Source organism: Alexandromys fortis, unplaced genomic scaffold (assembly GCF_014885135.2).
Source record: "Alexandromys fortis isolate MF-2015 unplaced genomic scaffold, M_Fortis_MF-2015_v1.1 scaffold_30, whole genome shotgun sequence".
NCBI classification, from domain to species: Eukaryota; Metazoa; Chordata; class Mammalia; order Rodentia; family Cricetidae; genus Alexandromys; species Alexandromys fortis.
This window is the reverse complement of record NW_026067922.1, coordinates 7,469,514-7,492,917: the sequence shown is the minus strand read 5'-3', so window position 1 is coordinate 7,492,917 and position 23,404 is coordinate 7,469,514.

The window sequence follows — 23,404 nt, the reverse complement described above, 5'->3', positions numbered from 1 at the left end:
AAACAATTAATTAAGCAGGTCTGTGATTTCAAGTCTTGAACTCTGCAAGGCTCACTGTGGTTGCACCTGTTCTTGGGGTGGGATTGGGAGGTGGCATTTTTCTGTAGGGCTCTTTGCAGTTGTAACAGTTCTTGGAATAGGGTTGAGCATGGGATCTTTAAGAGCTGTCTAGTCATGAGAGCATCATCTAATAGACTGGAAGAACTGCGCCAACAGGTGTGCTTGTGAGCATTGACATGGGCTTGTCTCCTCTTATTCTCCCTGGCTCTCCATAGGTTTATGCTTTCTTCATGATGGCAAAGCAAGAAGGCCATTGCCAGATGCTGATGACTTATGGTTGGATTTCCCCCAGGGCTATCAACCAATAAATTTCTGCTTCATACCAGAACTTGGTAGAACTTCATACCAGATTTTGGTAGACCAGGCTAGCCTCGAACTCTCAGAGATCCACCTGCCTCTGCCTCCTAAATGCTTGCATTAAAGGTATGTGCCACCATGGCCTGATGGTACTATACCATATTATTGTTTTCATTTTATACTATTGTTGGCATGATTGTAGTGGAACTCGATATAGATATTAAATAGTACGTTTATGGAATATTTGTAACCAGATGAGAGTACTCGTGTGTGTGTGTGTGTGTGTGTGTGTGTGTAGTAAAGTTTTATTTAGTTGCAAAGAAGAATGAAGTTCTGTCTTTTGCAAGAGAATGGATAGAACTGGTATCATGATATAAACCAAATTAAACCACATTCATAAATATTGTGTGTTCTCTCTTCTTTGCTGAAGCTATACAAACAAAACCAGGGGAGGCATTAATAGGGAAAAAGAAGGACCAACAGGAAGGGACAATGTAGGCAAATGAAAGGTGAATATGACCAATGATGCAATGATATACAAAGACCATATGATAAGGTCTGGAAGTGCTATATTGAAACCTACTATTTTGTACATTTATTAAAGGGCATTAGTAAAATAAATAAGTATCAAGAAAAAGATGTGACATGCACAGCATTATATGATGAACACAAATGACTGGAACTGTGTGCATACGAACACTCAGAGGTTGGCAGCACACAGCCAGCATGGCGTCAGTCAGGTCTTTCTTCTAGGCTGGCTATCATTTTATTTTCCTTCCTTTTTTTCTATCTTTTAGCATGGGTGTGTCTGACTTTTATAATAGACAAAACAAAAGCTATATAAAGTTCAAAGCTGGGTGTTATTTTTGCCACCTAAAACAGAGCAGGAAAGTACCCGTGTGTGTGTGTGTGTGTGTGTGTGTGTGTGGTGTGTGTGTGTGGTGTGTAAAGTAACTGGGGGAAGGAGGTGTAGGGGTGTATTACAGAGGAACAAGTAAGAGATGTTGATGGGAGATGGTCCCTAACCCAGTGACTCCTGTCTCCTTCCTCTAGAGCTATCTGGCAGAGTAGCTAGGGAGAAGTCCTGGGGAAAAGGCAGTGTCTAGCAGTTTGGGGCACTGGTGTACTGTGCAGTCAGCAGTGGCTTTGATCTGGTTAACCTTTCCAGGGTCAGGCTGCTCTGACCTAGCTGTGTTCTCACCCCAGAGTTACAGCCAGGTCAGCGCTCCCATTGTTCTGTTGCCTGCATTAACTGCGGGCCAAAGAACAAGCTGGCCGGCTCCCCACAGCACTGTGTCTCTCCAGCCCAAGCCAGCCAGCTTTATTTCCTCCACTTGGCTCCCTTTGTGCCTACTCAGGGGGGGAAACACTTGCCTCAGTTTCCTCACACCAGTGGCGTCCTCCTCTTCCGGTTCATAAGCACTTTGTCACTGTGACCCCAGGGGTTACTTGGGACTTTGATCTTTCCTACCTAGAGTCTAGCTTTCCACTACGGTGAGAGAATGGGAATGGCAGAGTCAGGAGTTAGGAAGCACTTAGCTACCTGAGGCTTGGGGACCAGGTAGGATTGGCTTCATGGGAAGGGGTTTGCAAATCCCCCTTTGGATTAAAAGCTAGGATTGAGCCTTCTTGCCTCCTCCACACTCAAAGCCCGAGATTCTTCAAGGACAGGATGAAGGACTTGACTTAAAGACTTCCAACCTGTCCTGATGGTGCTTGTTAGCCAGTTCGTCTCATTCTCCCCCGTTAGCTCCAAACCCTCCCAGGACTCTGTCCTCTCCCACACCTTCCCATCCAGAGCAGACGTTCTCAACCTGTGGATCCCAACCGTTTTGGGGGGGTTCACATGATCTTTGCACAGAGGTCTCCCTCAGACCGTCAGAAAACACAGATATTTACAGTATGATCCACATCAGTAGCAGAAGTACAGTTATGAAGTAGCTATAAAGTAATTTTATGGTGGGGGGGTCACACAACATGAGGAACTGTGTTAAAGGGTCGCAACATTAGGAAGGTTGAGAACCAGGAATGTTCAGCTCCCAACTTTCTGCCACACTCTGTCCTCAGGCCCTCATTAGTGTAGCCCCCACCTCACCCCCTCTATGACACAGTAGTTTTTTCTCTGACAAGGCTTCTGTGATTTCCTCCAGTGTTGCCAGGACCCCTCACAGCTGAGCTCAGTGAAGCCACGAACCCTGTCTTTGTCAGAGGCTGCCACTTGCTGCCCTAGCATCGCCCCAATAAGGACAAAATCCATGCAGGGTGTCATCATTTCCAGCCAGCTGTAGGACAGCTTCTGATGTCTTTAGAAGGTATTTTAGAAGCTGCAGAGATGGCTCGGCAATTAATAGTGTTCACCCCTCTAGAGGACCTGAGTTCAATTCCCTACACCCATATGGCAGCTTACAGCATCTGTAACTCCAGTTCCAGGGGATCCAGTGCCTCTTCTGGGCTCCATGAGCGCTAGGCACACCTGTGGGCAAAGCACCCATACACATAACATAATTCTAAAAAGGAAAAGTGCCCGGGCAGTGGTGGTGCACACCTTTAATCCCAGCACTCAGGAGTCAGAAGCAGATGGCTCTCTTTGTGTCTGAGGTGTCTCTGGTCTACAGAGTGGGTTCCAGGTCAGCCAGGGATATTACACAGAGAAACTCTGTCTCCAAAAACCAAAAACAAACCAAAAAAAAAAAGAAAGAAAGAAAGAAAGAAATTTGATAGCATAAACAGTAATAAATGTGGTGAATGGACCTAATTTTTTGAATTAAGATCTAGGGTCAGGATGGAATGATAGAGATAATGAGAAGCAGTTGATGATTTTTTTCTATTAATTAATCTTTTTTCATTTATGTCACATACCGACCTTATTTGGTGTCACACCATATTTGGTAAATTTTCAAAACCAATGAAAGGCTCAATTCATTTTTTCTTTCCTTTTAGTCTAGTTTTTGAGACAGGATGTCACTTCACCAAATGGGGAACCCAACACAGACATAATCTAGGATCCCCAGTCTTTTGCATTTCTAGAATTCCAGCCCTCAGGAAGTATACGCAAGAGGACAAGAAGTTCAAAAGCATTCTTGCGTACACAGCAAGTTCCAGCTCAGCGTGGGCCACCACAACGTGTATGCCATAATTCATATGGTGCTGGAGATCCAGCCCAGGGCCTTGTTCATGCTAGGTAAGCGCTCTCCCGACTAAGCTGCCCTGAGCTTCGTGCCCAGCCATGTTTCTTAATTTAAACAAACAGGAATGGGATGCTTCCCTCGGGTTTGCTCCATCGGTGCTACCGATGCGAACACGACACATACGCTATAGTACAATCTCCCAGGAGGCGTAGCGGCAGATAAACTCTGGGCGTGTGGAAGTCCACCTAGAGGACTAAAGCTGCACCCGAAAGGCAGAGACTGAACCCACCGAGACAGATGGAAATGATCACAAGAAATTTAGTAGGCAATAGCGAGCAGTTTGGGAACATCAATCTGCTTCCTCCAATAGAAATGCCAATTAATGGCTGTGGGGAATTCCACCAAAGCCTGAAACAGCAGCCAAGCGCGTCCTTCTATCCGCTCTAGATTACGGTATGGATGTTTGTCTCTGTACCTCTTCGGGAAATTTGGGTTTGTCTATAGGCAGCCTGCCAGATCTGTCCCAGGTCTGTGCCAGACACGTTTTGTGCCAACGCTCTAGGAATCCACCTAGAGTCCTCTCTGTGGTAGAGCCAGAGCCCCTTCTATTAGCTACCCACTTCGGCCCCCAACTTACTAGGATCCAAAAAGATAAGCAGGATTGTGGCCCCCTCCTGCCCGTCACTGAGCTCATCCCACATCCATTTTGCCATTCACAGTCTAGAAAGAATTATTCTTCAGCCAATGCATTGTTTTCATGCATCCCTTCCAGAAACGCGTTGTTAAACACTTGGAACCGTGTTAGTTTTTAGGAGATAAAAAGTGAAGGCAGGGTGGTCTCTACCAGGAAGTAAATGATTTTAGGGTGGTCCGTGATGAGGCCATCTGAAGTGTTTTTCGACGAGGAAGACAAAACACTTCAGTTGGTGTCCTTGGAAGGGGCCGGAACTGTGCATAGGAGTGGGCAAAGAAGACACGAGCTTTGGTGGATGACACTACCCTTGAAGGTTTCAGAAAGGTTAAGGAAGAACCCTAGCTAGGGAAGGGAAAAATGGAAAGAGAATTGTATTTGTGATCATAAAGAAGGTAGGTTATGGGAAGACCTTGGGATTAAGGAAGGGGTGGGAGTATAAATGAGTCTCCAACCCTTGATTGATATGCCCTTTAGGCACAAGGAGAGTCCATTCTGTCAATATGGCCTCTGAACTGGACTCACCCACAGTGTCCTGGGGATGAGCACACACACACACACACACACACACACACACACACACACACACGTAATCTCTTAACAGCTACCCCAGGGTATCATTTACAAAATGTCCCAGCCAAACACCAAACCTCACCATCCTGCCAAATGGTTTGCATTATCTGCAAATAAATTTTGAGAACACTTACTGCTTGCTTCCAAACTGTCCTTGTGTTCTGTTGGGTGGCGTTCCCCCCCCCTCGCCCCCGCCCCCCCCCCCCCCCCCCCCCCCGCCTCCCCCCCCCCCCCCCCCCCCGCCCCCCCCCCCGCCCCGGATGTGTGGATAGTTGCCTCTAAACGTGCTGTCTGGGATCCGTGTAGAAAGATAATTATTTGCCGTTCTCGTAAGGGAAAGCTAATTATTAGAAAGGATCCCAGCGTAATTACACTGTTAGGCTCAGTGTCTTTGTACATCTTGCTTCCTGGCAAAGATGTCCCAGTTAGCCAAAAGCCATTGTTGGAGGAGGGGGGGAACTACCATTTCTGATTGTCTTTCGAGTCCCCCCCCCCCCTTTGCCTGCCCCTGATTGATAGATGACCACTGGGGATCGGTAGGTAGACTGAGTCACATTGTGAGGATTAGGAAAGGGAGACCTTCTTACAGGTCACGGTGAGAAAGGCACCCCTAGAGGATCACACACTCTGTGTCCTAGTCCTCTGAATGTGACTCATTCTACCTGCCATGTCGTGACCTCTCCTTGCCTGTAAGAGTTTGTGTAGAACTTGAGTCTGGACAGCCTGCCCTTTCACCCATGATGAGGAAAGAAAGGAGGAATCTGGTTTTTGGTGGGTCTGGGCCAAGACAAGAAGCATCTTTCCACACTTGTTCTGTCCAAAGGGTGAAGCAGTTGCCCCTCAATTAGGAGGGTGGTATCAAGGGGAATGGTCTCCAACCAAAGGCCGTAGTGTTCTCAGCTGGGTGGGGTGGGGGTACAGTGGTGAGGGGTGTCACCAGAGAGCCGATTCTTGTCCAGCCACAAACCAGGACTAATGCTAACAGATAGGTAAAGAGCTACTGAGGACTATCTGCTAGGTTTGATGTCTCAATGGCTTTCTCTATAAGGAGAAGTGGGCCAAGATGGCCAGATAGATGAAGGCTCAGTGCAACCGTGTTTCTTGAAGTGTATGAAGCATGAGCGGGAGGAGAGGGCCTGTTGGGTTGAATTGGTAGTAACTCTTGGCTACAATTATGTAGCACTCTTGGCTCTTCATATGGGAGAGCAGAGAATGAACCAGGGATTTGAAGCACCTCTTCCTATTTTGATATTGTGTATAATCTTTAAAGTACATGTATTTATTTTGTGTGCATATGTGAATGTGTGTTCATACACGTGTATGTGTGAATGCATGTACATGTGTATGCATGTGTGTGTGGAGGTCAGAAATTGATATTAGGTGTCTTCCTCCATCCCTCTCCACCTCAACTTCATTTTACATTTGTTTATTGTTCCCATCTGTGTATGTGTCTGTGCATGTGCCTGTATATGTGTGTCTTTGTGTGTGTACATGTTCAAATCAGAGGACAACTAGGGGAGTTGGTTCTTTTTTTCCATTATGGGGATCCCTGGAGTTAAATTTGGGTTGTTAGGCTTTTCAGCAAGTGCCTTTGGGCCCACATACTTGGAAATAAGTTCTCCCTCAGGTTCTGTAGTTCACAGATTGAGCTCAACTGATTGACCATCCAGAGATCCTCCTGTTTGTCTGGGCTGACTTTTTGAATGAGTGTTGATGATCTAAATTGAGGTTCTCACACTTGCAAGGCAATTGCTTTAGTGCTGGAGCCATCCTCCTAGTCCCTTGTTTATTTATTTCACAAGACAAAATCTCAGGTAGCCTAAGTTGTCATCACACTTGTTACATAGCTAAGTGTGACCTTGAACTTCTGATCTTCCTGCAGCCACATCTGCATTTGGGGCATGGGCCACCAGACGTAGTTTGAATGGTACTGGGGATCAAACCCAGAGCTTTGTGTACATCAAGCAAGTATTCTTCTACCATCCAGGTCCTTAATGATACTAAGAGTGCTGTCTTTTCACATCAACTATCTTAAACCATTCAGCTAAAGGTCAACCTTTCACCTAGTGTTTCTACTTCAGAAAATTTTTGGAAGGAAATAGGTACATAAACAAGGATGTACAGCATTGTTTATATATTATGGAAAAGTTGGGAATAAGATAAGGCTCCAAGAATGGGGAATTCACTTTGCTACATCCTCATAATAGATGTTGGTTTTCTTTTACACTGATTGAAAGGATGTTTATGGATTTGGTTAAAAATACAGGGAAATGGTTATGTTATATTAAAGAGAAAAAACAGGATATAAAATTGGACATTTAATCACAATTGTGAAGACAATGCAGCAAAGCAAGAGCAATGTAGTTATACATGGAAAACACTAGAGGCGTTAGGTGTTTCTGCTGGACTTGTAAAGAATTTGCAAATAATGCTGATAAAACATTAAACACGAGTGTAAGACCCACTCTTCTTTGTCACTGCAAAATAGTCTAGTAAAATAACTAAAGAGAGAGAAAACCTTTCAGCTCATGGTTTCAGAGGAGTTACTTAGCCCAGTATTGGAACAAAGGCAAGGTGAATATAGAAGCTTAGATCATGGCAGTCAGAGAGCAGAGAGGAGACGGAAAGGAACTTGACACATACTCCATCTAGAGCGACCCTACCACCTACTTTTTTTAACCAACTCTTTTTTTTGAGGGGGTGGGGCGGGAAGACAGGGTTTCTCTGTGTAACAGCCCTGACTATCCTGGAGCTCACTTTGTAGACCGGGCTGGCCTTGAACTCACAGAGATCTGTTTGTCTCTGCCTTCCCAGTCCTGGGATTAAAGGTGTATGCCACCATTACTCAACTTAACCAACTCTTGATAATGCCATCAGATTATGAAGGAATAAATCTATTGACGATTAGGTCAGGTTCCTCAGGACCCAGTCATACCACATCCTAAAGTCCTTCAGTTTGGAGCTAGAGAGATGGCTCAGTGCATGGTACTCTTGCAAAGGACCTGACTTAGGTTCTCAGCACCTACATCATGTGGCTAACAACTAATTGCTTGTAAGCTTCGACTTCCCAGATGCTTACACTACACTAGTGGCTCATAATGAGTTCCAAGATTCACCAGGACATATAAGACCTTGACCTTGTAAGAAGAAAACTTATTTTTTTAATCAGAGCCTCAGCTAGGCTCGAACAGGGCATGGAGAAAAGTTGTCCTTGAGTTTATGGAGATCAGCCTGCCTCTGCTTCCTAAAAGGCTGCTGGTGTTAAAGATGTCGCCATTACATCTGGACTGTCCAAAGTTTTGCAAAATGATAAAATTGTTGAATTTCTAAGTTTAAGGTTTTGGAGAAATGGGAACCCTAAGTGGCCAAGTCTAGACTTAAATCCTGCTCTTTCTTATTCCTTTTGGAATTTGGGATTTTATCTATTAAAGATTAAGTTTTTGTTTGATTGAGACAAGGTCTCTCTGTATACATCGCTGGCTGTCCTGGAATTTGAACTCAGAGATTCACCTATCTCTGCCTTCTGAGTGCTGGGATTAAAGGTATGTGCCACCGTGCTTGGTCTGAAGATGAAGGGCTAGAACTAGCCCCAGTACCATAAGCACAGATATTCAAACATCTGTGTGTAGAGCACTTGCTGCCAAGGAATGGCTCAACATCTGTTGGCTTCTATTTGGGGGTTCTTAGCCACCAGAGAGCTGAATTGTCAGCTACTTTTTCCTTGTTGCTGGAAGAAGTTCACTGGTTGCAAGCCCTGGCTATGACGTTCCCAGTTTTAAATTGGCCAGTGTGGTTAGTGGTATGGCATAGCAGGCAGCCTTTATTGTGTGTGCAAATAGTAGATTAGTCCCACAAAGGAGACTGCCTGTGCTGGCACCAATGAGAATGCCCCCCTCCAGAACAAAGAAGGCAGCCAGTCACTATAGCACACAACTGGGATCTTTCACAGGATCTAAGAGGTTGAGGTAAATAAAATTCATTTTGTGTGTGTGTGTGGGGGGGGCAGGTCATTCACAGTTGGCAGTTGGGCTCCCAGGAAAGTGAGCTTAAGAGTCTTCCTCTGATCTTTCACCTGCTTGATACCACTTTCACGAATACTTTGAGGTTTCTTGGTTATGAGCAAAAGTTGCTCATTGTTACTATATAGGTGTTTCGCAGGGGTGGGTAGACCAGATGGCTGAAAGAAACCCTGGGCGCTTCAGTTGGGATAGATGATTAGATGATCAGAATCTGGAGGGTTATGAGGGAAACTGCCTTGGCTAGGAACAGTGACTCCACTCTACCACAACACTCACAATGCTGCGGAGTCTTCAAATTTCTTAGGCATCATGGTTCCTTTGCATAGCTAGACTGACTTGGGAGGTCACACTGGTAAGCACTGCTTGTACTGTTACTAGGTCAGATTCATAGGGATAATTAAGGATCAAATGTTTGCTTTGTTCTGAGAAGCAGAGCGGTGCAAAGGTAAAAGCAGGGAGTATGAGAATAGTGAAGATACCAGAGGCCAGCCCCAGATCCTCTGGAATTTGTGTTTCATTTGTATGTTATATTGTTGCTGGGGCCCAGAACCCAAGGTCTAATGCATATGAAGCGTGTGATCTATCATTGCGCTGCATTCCTTAGCCTCTCATTTCCTTTGAAGTATGATATTAAGCCTGAGTGTGATTAGGATGGAAGAGGAAAGAATCTAGGGGTCTACCCTGTTAGGATTGGGAAGGCATAGGATGGAGTTGACAAGACAATATTAGCTAGATGTATGATGTACAGGATGCCGGGAGCGGTGAGCTTTTCTTCAAGGAAAGAGGCAGAGGTGAGATGACCTTCGAAGACCCTTCCCTTCCCACCTGGGCAGGGAGTCAATGCCCAGACTTCATGACAGGTACGGCAGTCTTCTGTGCATTTATTGACACCGAAGCACTGGGTTATCATGGAGCTGAATGAGGAAACAGATCAATTCACTGCAAAGCCTAACTAAGAACCAGGTGACTATCCACATATCTGCCTGGAATTCTGACCTGTGAGGGCTCCTGATGTTCCTGTCTACCCCAGGCACCATAACTAGGGCAAGTGCCCCTACAGGTCTGAGTCATGCTTTTTTTTTATACATGGAGACTCTGCAGCGCCTAGCTGCCAGCTTTGCAAACTGGGGAAGCTGGAGGTATGCCTCAATGGCAGGGTGTTCAGCTAGTATGGGCAAGACCCTGGGGAGTTCCAGCCCTAGTATGGGTGCCAGAGGGTCCCCAGGTATCTGTTTCTTGACCGTAAACCCAAGTTCTTTTCCCCAGCCACCCTCAATCTGATCACACCCCAGGCAGGGCTCTGCAGCGTTTCCTGCCTCGTGTACAATTGCGAGGATTTATTGTAGCTGGGATTTTGTTTCAAGCGTTTAATATGATTAGCGAACATCAAATATCAAAAGCTTATCTAGTAAACACCTCCCACCCATGCCATGGATGTTATGGTCAGCTTCGGATTGAAGTCGAGTTGAATTTCAAAACAGATGCAATTTCAAGAGGCCAGAGCGAGGCCGCCCACATCTGCCGCTGTGATCTTTCGTGTGCAATAAATGGCATTGTTGGGGAGCTGGGCTGTAAACTCAGCCAGGTCAGCAGGACCTGCTCACAATGCAGGAGCTTTTCCTGGGGGATTTCTGAAAATGCAGTGGCGCACACTGAAGCCAGTGGACAGGCTGCTGGGGCAGGACCAAACTCGCTGTTTAAGGCCGGGATGTTCAAATCAAACAGAATCTTCAAGCCAAATGCAAGTGAGACTCTGAGCAGCCAGGCGTTCAGGAATGATACTGGCAGGAAGGCAGTCATGGAGGTTGTTAAGAGGATGTTGTTGTCTCCCAGTTCTCGCCATTTTATTTATAGGATACACATTTAAAAGAACTTTTTAGCACATTTTAAAAAACTGTTTACTCCCTACAGAATAGAAGTAAAGGATGAACCCAGGCTGTGCTAGCCTGTGGGTACTGTGGCTAACACAGGGCAACTTCTTGTTTGTGTCAGGATGAAGGATCTGCCTAGCATCTCTGAGGACTCCAGGAATAGAATATGAGTCTTTGTGGGTGTACATGTATGAAGGAGTAGGGCCTTGTGTGTGTGTGTGTGTGTGTGTGTGTATGGAAACAGGATCTTTTGTCTGCATAGGTATGCATGTGTGTACAGGCAGGGGCCTCTGTGTTTGTATGTGGGTGTGTGCATGTATGTGGGACTAGGGACCTGTGTGTCTGTGTGGGTGTGTTCATGTGTGTGTCTCCGTGAGTATGTGCGGGGGAAGCAGGGACTTGTGTATCTCTGTGGGTGTGCATATGTCTGGGATTAGGACATGTGTGTCTTTGCAGCTGTGTGTGTGGGGGGGAGCAGAGGTATGTATGTCTGCATGGATGTACATATGTGTGGAAGCAGGAATCCATGCCTTTGTGTCTGTGTACAAATGGGTGGGCAGGGAATTGTGTGTCTATTGCAGGTGAGCAAATGTGTGCCAGCAGAGGTACACATATTTACCTGGATGCACATAGGCGTGGAAGCAGGGGCCTGTGTATTTGTGTGTGTGTAGGTATGTGAGGGGGGCAGGGACTTAGATGCCTGTGTAGATGTGCATGTATGTGGGAACAGAGGCCTGTGTATCTATGTGGATGTGTATGTGTGTGCAGGCAGATGCATGTGTCTCTGTGTGAGTGTGCCTGAGTGTGGGGGCAGTGATGTGTGTGGGAGCAGGGCATTGTGGAAGGCCCATCACAACCCCTCACCCGCCTCTCTTCCCAGCCACAGTGCTTTTCCTCCCGTGAGCAGGGGACACTGTATCTGGGGGCTAATGTTTCTCTAGGCGCCACAGTCCTGCGGATTTGAGTGACCAGTTCCAGCTGTTTCTGGCTGTAGCTCTGAAGCTGGTGGTCGCCCGGCGGGTGGCAGGGTGGGTTACACCGTGGAAAATGCGTTCCTAATGGGGCAACAGCTGCCACCAGCCAGAGCTCCAGGAGTCGGTGTAAGGAGAGAAATTGTTCTCTGCTGTAGGCACTGGCAAATTTCACCCATAAATGAAGATTTGCTGCTTCCAACAGGGGTGGAATTTGTTTGCTTAGATTCCTAGAAGCCGATGCTCGGGTGGGGTTGCTGGCAGTGAGAAACTCAACAAGCACTCCTTTGAGAATGCCCACTCTGTATTCCAGCTATGCCTGCTCTGGCCAGACCTGCCCCACCCACAGCCTCCAAGGACCCCAAGACTAAGGGCAGCTGGACTCTTCAGGAAGGAACCCATTCTACATCCTGCAAAGCCAGGGAGGGAGCATGTGCCTCGCTAGCACACAAGATTCTCAAACTGAGACTGGTGAAACTGGGGAGGGAGTGGGTGTGGGGGAGAGAAGGGGCTGTAGGGTGGGGGAGGTGGGCTTTCCCAAACAGCTGTTTCCTCCGGAAGTCAGCGAGAGACAGTCCAGGCTACAGACTTCACCTTTCTGATGAGGATTTATTTCCCCTCTCATTTATTGTTCCTCAAAGTTACAAAAGCATCGCACTTGAAACCTTCTGCAAGGCTTTGGAGAAGCAGGAATTCTTCCCTCGCTCTTTCTCCTGGGAGGTGACAGCTTTGAACTCTTTGTTGACTCCTGCCATTTTCTTCCGCTTCCCATAGCAACATACTGTATCTCAATGTGACAGTTTATAGAACAACCTGTTAACGTCTTGATATGGGTATGCTAATTTTGTTTCTGTTGCTGGGATAAAATACCTTGACAAGAAGCAACTTAAGGAAGGAAATGGTTTATTTTAGCTCAAAAATCCAACTTATGGTCCTGTTCGTCATAGCAGAGAAATGGAGGCAGGACCTTAAAACGGGTAGTCATAGCACACCCCAAATCAGGAGCTGAGATGTGAATGCATGCATACTGGCTTGCTGACTTGTGCTGAACTCTACTGATGCAGATTTCGCCACTCTTTCATAGTTAAGAACTGCTTGCCAGTTGTGCAGAGGTAGGTGAGTCTGCAAAATGAGTACCAGGATACCCAGGGCTTTGCTACAAAGAGAAACTCTGTAGGCAGAGTTTTCCGTCCTGTGAGCAAGCTCTCCAAATAACCACACAGAGACTTACTATTAATTATAAATGCTTGACCAATAGCTTAGACTCGTTACTAGATAGCTCTCCCAACTTAAATTAGCTCATATTTTTTGTCGACACTCTACCATGTCTCAATATTTTCTATCAGTACGGCATGTTCATTCCCTGCTTCCTCTGCATCTTGCTGGCAACTCTGCCCTCCTTCTTCCCAGCATTCTCTCAATCTGGCTCTCCTGCCTGCCCTTTTTCTCCCTAGCTACTGGTCAGTTGGCTCCTTATTAGCACAATGAGAGCAAAACATCTTGACAGATGGATTATTCCACAGCCAAACCTAGTCTTGAAAAACAAAATAACAACAACAAAGAACAGAAGACAAGAACAAGAAAACTAGAACTGCTTGCCTAGGGAATGGTACAGTTCACGGTGGACTTGGTCTTCCCGTGTCAACTAACTGAATTAAGATAATCATCCATAGACATGCACAAAGATCAGCCCAAATGTAGACCGTGTCTGGTTGAGACTCTTCCTAGGTATGGTGGCTTGAATGACCATGGCTCCCATAGGTTCATATGTTATTTATCATGTATACAGTATTCTGCCTGCATATATGCCTGCAGAACAGAAGAGGGCACCAGATCTCATTACAGATGGTTGTGAGCCACCATGTGGTTGCTAGGAATTGAACTCAGGACCTTTGGAAGAGCAGTCAGTGCTCTTAACTTCTGAGTCATCTCTCTAGTCCCAGGCTCATATGTTTGAATACTTGGTCCCGAGTTGGTGGAACTCTTTGGGAAGGATTGGGAGGTATGGCTTTGTTGGAGGCGGTATGTCACTAAAGGTGGGGCTTGGAAGTTTCAAAAGACTCTCGCCACTCCCCATGTGCTTTCTTCCTCCGGCTGTGGGTGAAGATATGAGCTCTTAGCTGTTCTTACAGCCATGCCTTTGCTCTGTTGTCAAGGACTCTGAAACCATAAGCACAAGTAAACATTTTCTTTTATTAGTTACCTTAAGCACAGTGTTTTGTCACAGCAATAGAAATCCTAATGAAGACATCAGGTGAGCTAGGTTATTTCAAGGTGACAGTTAAACATCATGGTGGGGTGCGAGTGAGAATTCTCTCGTAACTCTCCCCTTTTCTATTACTACCTCTGCCATAGCCTGATTGCTCATCCATCCATCTATCCATCTATCCATCCATTCCATTCCTTCCTTCCTTTATTTTGGCAATGCTAGGCTGGACCCCAAGGCCCTGTTACTGCTAGGCAAGAGCTCTATTATTCCCATCACTTGGTGCTTTGAGGCAGAGTCTCACTAAGAAATCCAAGTTGAGCCTGCTGCCTCAGCCTTCTGAGGACTAGGATTGCATGGTGTGCCAACATGCACCTTCTGGGCTGTTTCTGTTGTTTCTGGTTCTCAGTGCTCATGTTAGGGTTATGATCCTTAGCAATTTCTCAATGATAACATTCTGAAATTAGCTACTGTAGTTGAATGGTCTGGTGGTATTTGGGTGCTCGAGGGTAAAATGGGGTAGTGGGAACTCAGTGCCCTATTCTGGTTTTCTCAGCATGCACATTTTCTTGCTAACTCTGAAGTAAAGAAAGGGCTTTCATTGTTTAAAATATGGACTCTAAATTTTTTGGGAACATGTTTTTTTTTTTCCATTTAAAAATAGTATGTTTAGGGGCTGGAAATTACTAAGTGGTTAAGAGCACTGACTGCTTCTTCAGAGGACCTGGGTTCAGTTCTCAGCACCTACATAACAACTCACAACTGTCTATAACTCCAGTTTCAGGGGACTTGACACCCATGGCAAAACACCAATGTACACAAAATAGAAATGAATCATTTTTTAAAAAAATAATGTTTACTATAGTGCTTTTGAGTGGCATAAACATTGTATTTCTCCTAAGAATGTTCCTTCACACTGACAATATGGAAAAGGGAAAGGGACAGTAGAAACAGAAGGAAGAATCCAGAAACTTGAAGTCAGGGCAAGATAAAACTGTTTCTTGGTAAGTTGTAGAAAACATGGAATTTGAGGCTAAAATTATCCAAGAAAAAGATGCTTGGCATGTACACCTCCCAGTCAGTCAGATGTATTCCTCGGGGCAGGACAGGTCTGGAAAAACTGCCCTTTATATTCCTTGCCGTGCTTTGGGAGAGAAAGCTAGCTAGGATTGGAAACACGCTTCTCTCAGAGCTTGAGAGACCCTGGAGAGGTGTGCAGGGGGCACATAAATAATGGAAGAGCTGAGGAAAAGGCTTTCGAAGGAGCCATCTGTCTCTGGTGCAGAATGGTGCCATGAAAACATGACCCTAACTGCTCGGTCCCAGCACAGAAGAGGGTCTGTTTACATTTACAATAGGTACCAAGAAGAGGCTTATGCTTGATACAAAGGATGGTGCCCAAAGTGTACCTGTCTTTAGACATGAAATGCCTCACTTTGCAGATGTGCGAACGGAGACTCCAAGAACCAGCATCATACTCCCAGTTATACAGCTGATCAATGGTGAGACTCAAAGACAAACTTTGCCCTCTCTCTCTCCCTTCCTTCTTTGGGAAGTCAGGAAGGGATCCATTGACATTAGTAATCATGGAAGGCTACTAGAGAAAGCAGAAGTTGCGGAGGAGTTAAATACTAACCCAGAAGAAGATCTGGCATTTTTCATGGGGTATCTGGCAGAAAATGCTGGGACAACTAGGAGGGAAGAATCTAGAGTCAGGGAGACGAGGAAGGGAGGGTCTGGTACTTGTGCAGGAGGAGATCTAGGTCTGAAGAAGCAGGCCAGGGCCTGGAGAGAAGTCTCATAGTGCTCTTGCAGGTCACCTGAGTTTGGTGGCTTCTGTTTTGCAGCTTAAGAGAGCCTGCAAGTCCAGGAGACCTGATGCCCCCTTTTGGCCTCAGAGGGCAACTGCACTCACATGCAGTACCTATGCGTCACACATAGACACATAGGTACACAGAACTTTAAAAAAAAAATCAGAACAATAAAAGGGAAGGGAGAGCTTAGAGAAGGAGAATGTAAGCAACATTTTTACCTAACAACTGATATAACAAGGCGGTGAGACTGGATGCAGAGAGAAAGTTTAGGCCTAGGCTATACCCAGCTTCCTGATTTATCTGGGTGATGATGCCATTTAATGGGAGAGGAGAAGAAAGGGAGGAGAAAAAGGATGACTCTAGGTTTGAACTTGTGGTATCTGACAGGTGTCTGATATAAGTGGAAACTATACAGCAATCATTTAAAGTTCAGGATTATAACCACAGAGGAGAGAACTGGAGGGGTGATGAGCGTGCAGACAGATGACACTTAAGTAGGTGTTCGTGGAAGTGGTAAGTTGAGGTGGGAACCATGAGGAACATCTAAGGCACACAATGGCTCCTGAAGGAGTTTACATAGAAGATCCAGAGATGTAGGAGGAATTCCTCTCAAAGGGAAGAATAGATGTGAGGAAGGAGGTGGCAGTCAGCAGGACTAGTATAAACAGGAAGTGCAGAGAGGGAAAGACCACTGTGCTTGACAGTGTAGTCTTGGGTGACCTTGGCAAAGGGCTGTGTGAAGAGAATGGTGGGTTGGAAATCCACCCCTAGAGGAGCTCTCTCTGGCCTTGGTATAGCTAGAGGAAACCAATCCTAGTGCCCCAGCTTAATGAGAAGACCCCTTGGAAAGCTAGATATGGGACAAGACACTTTCACTGAAGAGGAACTAGGATCCATTCCTGCTTCTTGGGGTGTGGAGGTCTGAAAATATGAGCCTACTTCCCCGTTGACCGAAAGTCAGAGAGTTGGAACTTACCTCTAGTTCCTTCAAACAAAGGTCCCACCAAGAGGTAGACCAGAGAGGGCTCTGCCCTCTCAAGGTTGTTGTCAACAGGTGTGGCTAACAGCCAGACCTTGTATCACAGGAACAGGGAAGTTGATGATCTCTTTCTACTTCAAACAACAGTCTAAGGATCCAACTAAGTTCCAGTTCCCTTAAGGAGGTAACTTTGGATTCCACCCAGGGAGTGGTTTGCCTACAGAATGTTTTGGTCCAGGGTGTAAATGTGACTTGTTTTGTTCTAGCAACAGACCATTTAACTATGAATGTAGTTCTACAACCTTCAATTGGAATATTCATTTCCTTGTATCATGTTAAAGTAGTTTTTTAACCTTACTCCTACCTTTTGGGGTCAGGGGTATTTTAAGCAGTTGGAAATTAAACATGGGCAAATTTTCAGTACTCACTGGAACTCCCTCCCCATACTATCTTATATGTTTCTCCATTTTATTATTTTCATTTGAGTCTTCATATTCTTTACTATATTTCTAAATCCCCATGCCTCTACCCTGGCAAGAGGTATTTTTGTCGAGGCTGGTCCTCAACACTGAGTAAGATGATACCTTGTTGAATGTTAGTTCTTCTTACATGGAACATTTATGGGCATCCAGGGGAAAATGATGTGTGCTGCTTCTAGATGGAGATTAACCAGAACAGGATAGTGTAGAATCAGAATTCAAGGATGTCTTACTTTCTCTGCTGATGGGACAAGTGTAATGAATGGATTATTAAAAATTGCTGCGGATCCCTGAGTAGCTTGCTGTGGGATCCCCGGCGGTAGCAGGCAGTGGGCAGGGGGTCCCAAGAGCAGCCAGTCCCAGGCAGGGACAGTGCAGGAGACCATGCAGCGAATCTCTGGAGACCATGCAGCAGGTCTCTGAAGGTGGCTGGTCCCTGGCGGCAAGCCATGTGTTAGCGGGTGAGAGACAAATGGATAGGCACACCATACAGAGTGAGGTTGGATATTTATTAGGTGGGTTATGGAGGGGAAGGGAAAAGGGTAGAAGAACAGAGAGAGAGAGAGAAGAGAGAGAGAAGAAGGGGAAGGGGAGAAGTGGGGAGAGGCAGAAGCTGCCTCTTCAGGAAGGTGATGGAAAAGAGAAGGAACTCAGGTTGGATGCTGAAGATCAGCCTGTCCAGCAGATGGGGAGGGAGTGGGTATGGCTTGTCTCTTAAAGAGACAGAACAGATAATTACAATGAATATATAAGAGAAACTATATAATGGAAGAGTTAGTTATTTTGGTTGATGGTGTTAGAGAATATAGTCCTAGCCCTTCACCCTTCTAGACCATGGCAAAACATGTTGGTGTCAGCCAGAGGTAGATTGTACCTTCTTCAAATTGGATAGGGAAGAAAGAAGAAAAAAGCACTCAGGGCAGGGTGCAGTCCTCAAGGACAGGTGCCCCATGACCTCCTGGTTTCAGTAGGCCTCACATCTTAAATTTTCCTGGACCACATAGTGAAACATTCTAAAAAACAGCAAAAAAAGGAAAATAAAGATAAAGGATGGAGGAAGGGGGCAGATAAAAACCCAAAGAGGCATTTGAATCTCCTGTGTAGTAGTGAAAGACCAGACATAATAAGCCATTGGGATGTAGTAGTGACCCCAAGGCAAGACTGCCTTTGGCCTTGAGTATGCTGATCCCAAGGCAAGAAGGAGAAAGGCTGGATTATACCACAGTCTTTGCTATTACAGAAACCAACGGGGTCTGTTGGTACATTCCTGTGATCCCTGAACGCAGAGGCAGAGGCAGGTGGAGTTCTGTCAGTTTAGAGGATGGTCTACATAGTGAGGTCCAGGTCAGCTAAGGCTGCGTAGTGAGATGCTATATCATAAAAACAGAAACGAAAGAAAAACCAACATAAAACAAAGTACGTAGTGACTAGAGATTATGCAACTGTGTGCGCAGGTGGAAATCTTCATCACTTTCCTCGTTCAGAGGCTCCACCTCATGTGAAGAACAGCAGAGGCAAATGGATTTGCAAAGCACCAAGTTGATTGCTTAGTGAAGCAGGGCTAATTTCAAGGTCCCCTCCCTGCTTCATCTAGTAATCTGTCTACAATAACAAGTGATTATTTAGGTGACATCGCCTTCCTTTCCCATCCATTCCTTTATTTATTTATTTTTTAAGATTTATTTATTGTATATACAACATTCTGCCTCCCTGTATGCCCGCACGCCAGAGGATGGTGCCTGATCTCATTACAGATGGTTGTGAGTCACCATGTGGCTGCTGGGAATTGAACTCAGGACCTTTGGAAGAGCAGCCAGTGCTCTTAACCACTGAGCCATCTCTCTAGCCCCTTCCCCCTTTATTTATATTTGAAACAGCATTTCTCTGTATGGCCCTGGCTGTCTAGGAATTCACTCTGCAGACCATGGTGGTCTTGAATTCAGAGATCTGTCTGCCTCTGTGTCTCTGGTGCTAGGATCAAAGGTGTGCACCACCACTCATCTCCTTTCCTTCTTTTTTGAATGTATGTGTTTATGTATTTATTCCTTTTGTGTGGTATAGAGTTTGAACTTAGGTCCTTGGGCATGCCAGGCAAATGCCCTCCCATTGATCTATGTCCCCTGCGCTCCTTTTGCCTTTTGCTTTGAATCACGATTTCACCAGGTTGTGCACACTGGTCTGGTACCCACATAGGACTTGAACTTTCAAACCTTTTGCTTCAGCGAACAGTTGGCTCTTCAGCCCCCCAGTTAGCAGCTCAAGCCTTTTCTCAGTTTGCTTTTTGACAGGTTCTCACGATGCAGTCACGCCCTGCAACCCTGCAAGCTGCTGCGATTATTGGTGCCATAGCTCCATACCCAGATGGCACACCGGAGGGGGATTGACCAGCCTCATCATTTAGAGATGGACAGTGTGGTAGTCAACTTCACTATAACAAAATGCTTGGGGTAGTTAACTTATCAAGAGAAGTAGTTAATGCTGTCTCATAGCGTTGGAATGCCTGTGGTGAGGCTGCACACTGTGGTAGATGCACTGACTGAGTGCTCTTGCTCCCATTACAAGTCACAAAGCAAAGAGATGGGGGAGGAAATCAGTATCTTCCTTGGGGACGTTCCTCAAATGCCCTAAGGTCCTCCTTCAGATCCCTATCCCTGAAGGTTCCTTCACTTCCTAATAGTGTCACCCTAGGACCATGAGCTTTTGTTAATTTACTTATTTGTATGTGTTTATCTTAGGATTTCTATTGCTGTGACTCTTATAAAGGAAAACATTCCATTGAGGCTGGTTTAGAGTTCAGAGCTTTAGCCCATTATCATCATGGCGAGAAGCATTAGCGCATGCAGACAGACACGGTGCTGGAGAAGGAGCTGAGAGTTCGACATCTTGACCTGAAGGCAGCAGAAGGACTCATTGCCATACTGGGTGTGACTTGAGCATACATGAGACCTCAAAGCCCGCCTCCAGAGTGACACTTTTCCTCCAACATGGCCACACCTCCTAATAGTGCTATCCCCTATGAGCTTATGGGGACCCTTTTCATTCAAACCACCAATGTGTTTTTTGTGTGGTAGCTGTTTTTGTAATTCAAGCATACACACACACACACACACACACACACACACACACACACACACATATATGTCATATACATACACGCTTGTTTTTAGTTTAAAAGTTTGGCTATATTTTTTTTCAAAGAACAATCCTTTAAAGCCATGTGTAATTAGGTTTAGCCCTGTCTTTTAAAGGATGCAGCTTTAGAAAAACTGTGTGGCTCTGAGAGCTTATCTCGACTCCCCACACAGAGATCTGAAGTCTCTGACTCCCTTAAAACATGTTCCTAGGCTGGATCTCTCCACCCCTAAGGATATGAGGACCAAGCCTCATCTCTCCAGGCAACACGAACCTCTCTGAAGGAGCCAAAGCCCTTCCTTGTATTTTTCGGCAGCTGAAGAATGAAGGCATTTTTTTTTTTGCTTTGACCAATGAGAAAGCAGTCTTCAGGATTTTCAGAGTGACCAACATCGACTGGGTTCTAACGAGACTAACAAATTAGGAAAGAATAAGGAGGATGCTGAGCTAGGTGACCTTGGGCCCAGGCCAAGTCCTCCAAACGCCTTCCCAATCATCAAAGAAAGATTGCATTACTGCCAGGGTGGTTGTAATACCAGACCTGGTTTATGATGTCTGGAAGCCTCAGAGGTGAATCATTTAAGGACACGTATCCCATACTTATTTATGCTCACATGCTGATGACTTCAGAAGCAAGTCACAGGTAGCATGCCATATATGTGTGGGTAAACATATGGGATTTTGTTTGGATTTCTTGTGAAAGTAAAATGTTCATTGTCTCAACGTCATTGTCAACAAAAATAATTCTCCGCTCTGTCGCTCACTCTCATTCTCTAAAGGCAATCCATTGTAGTAGTTAAGTTACTTGTGATATAAGTGATAGCCATTTTTCCGTGATGCTTTGTGATAATTTAGTTTTGAGACGAGGCGTCACTGTGTAGCCTGATGTGGTGTTTAGAATGAGAACTGCCTCCCCTAGGCTCAGGTATTTGGACACTTGAGTTGGTGTTACTGCTTCAGGAATTCCTTTAACTTTTAGCGTGTGGAGTCTCACTGGAGGAAGTCTGGCACTAGGGTTGGGATAGGAGAGTTTACAGCCCTGCCCCACTTCCCATTCACTCTCCCTACTTCCTCTTTGCTACTGAGAGGTGACCTCTCAGCTTCCTGTTCCTATTGTATACTGCCATGCTTGTCAATCAAAATGACATCATCCCTCGGGCTAAAGCAAGTGATTTCATCTCTGAGTTACCTTTGGTCACAGCAGCAGAAGAGGAGCTAATATGTCCCGGTTGTCCAAGATGTCAGTCACATTCCTTCTGTTCCCTAGTGTTGTGATCACACATGTACACCCCATTCCAGGGCATATTTATGTCTATATTCGTGTGTGTGTGTGTGTGTGTATGTGTGTGTGTGTGTATGAGTGAGTGTGGTACTGGGGTTGAATCTAGGGGACCTCTTACGTGTTACGTGAAATATTCTTTTCCTGCATGGCATCTGCAGTTCTTCCTGGACCCTTTACTTGTCTTTCTAGAATTCGTATCTAGAGAAAGAGTCTGATTAAGTTGCAAGAGTCGGCCTGGAAGTCACTCTGTAACATAATCAGAATTTAGGCTTTTCTAGTCTTTTGCCTCTGGTCACCTGTGCCTGAGGTCTGGGCTTTTACTTATTTAATCATTTTGTTTATTTATTCACATTGTAATTTTAAAATTGACTAGTGTCAGGCACTTTCTGTATTGACTGCCGGCATCTTTGGACTGGTTGACACACTCTATTGATTCTTGTTGGGCGTCATCTAGAAGAAGTTTTACACAATTGCATGCTGGGAAGGAATATATAAACTGTACATTGCTTGGAGACCTGTAAATCTAAATTTCTTATAACTAAGGTCCAGTGAGGTGGCCCAATGGGTAGAGGAGCTTATGCCGAGGATCATGACTTGAGTTGAATCCCTGGACCCAAAGTTGTCTTCTGACCTCACTGTGACCCCCCTCCTAGTAACAAAATAAATTAGCAAATAGACAGACAAATTCTTACAATCAGTGCCTGTAATTTCTTCTCTTTTCATCCTCCCCGTAGAATTATTCTATAGTCCGAAGTTAAAGGGAGAGTATTTTCATTTTGTCCTGAAAATATTGCTCAGTGAAGAATCAAGTTCTGTATTAAAAACACTCTGTGGGTCAGGTGTTGGTGGGGTACGCCGTTAATCTCAATACTCGGGAGGCAGAGGCAGGAAGATCTCTGCGTTTGAGGCCAGCCTGATCTACAGAGAAAAATTCTGGGACAGCCAGGGCTACACAGAGAAATCCTGTCTCAAAAAAACAAGAAAACAAACGAAAAGAAAAGGAAAGTGTTTTGAGGGCTGTGGATGGATGTGATCAGGAACAGAGCAGTTAGAGGTCCCAGGGTCCATCCAAGCTCTGTATAATGACCTCTCCAAACCTTAATTTTTTTTTTTTTTTGGTATCCAGCTTCCTTTGGCTTCTTCTGGGGTTGATTATTTTGTTACCTTCCTCTTTTTTGTATAGGTTTATGTTAAGTAGCTTAAATTTTTCTATCTTTAAAGTTTGTTAGTCATTTATTTTGGAGAGTTTCTACAAAGCAGACAATCAAACAGTGTCCTTCTTTCTCTGTGAAATTCTCCCCCTCAGTGCCTCATCGTCTGCCTCAGCCAAGACGGCTTTCCTCTCTGATACACAGCTGTCTTACTAGGGTGTAGTAAACTCTTCATTCAAATCTTTGATCTCAAATGAGATACAAAAAGATGTATCTCATCTTTTTGAAGATATAGCTCACTGACACCTGGCTTAGTTCTTCTTTTACTGTTTTTTTTTTTGTCTGATGAAATTTGAGAGGGATTAGTGTGTATAGTGTGTGTGTGTGTGTGTGTGTGTGCTTGTGTGTGTGTGTGTGTGTGTGTCTTCAAAGAAGAGATTTTTAGGGTCAGAATAAGGTTCGCCATGATCTCTTTCATTCCCAGTCATTCTGACCACCCATTTTTCAGATGCGTTACAATCAGTCAGACTTGTGATAAAGTCACAATGGAGCAGAGCCATAACTAACCCAGGGTGGATATGTAAGCCAGAAAGAAGGATGCCTCTCCATAGCTTATCATGGTGTCCTTTCCATATCTCTTACTGAGACCTCATCTCCAATGCAATAGGGCTAAGAGGTAGGCCCTTGGGAAATTCTTAGGCCCCACGGATGTATTCTTCTAAAAGAAACCTTAGGGTTTGTGAGCCTGGTG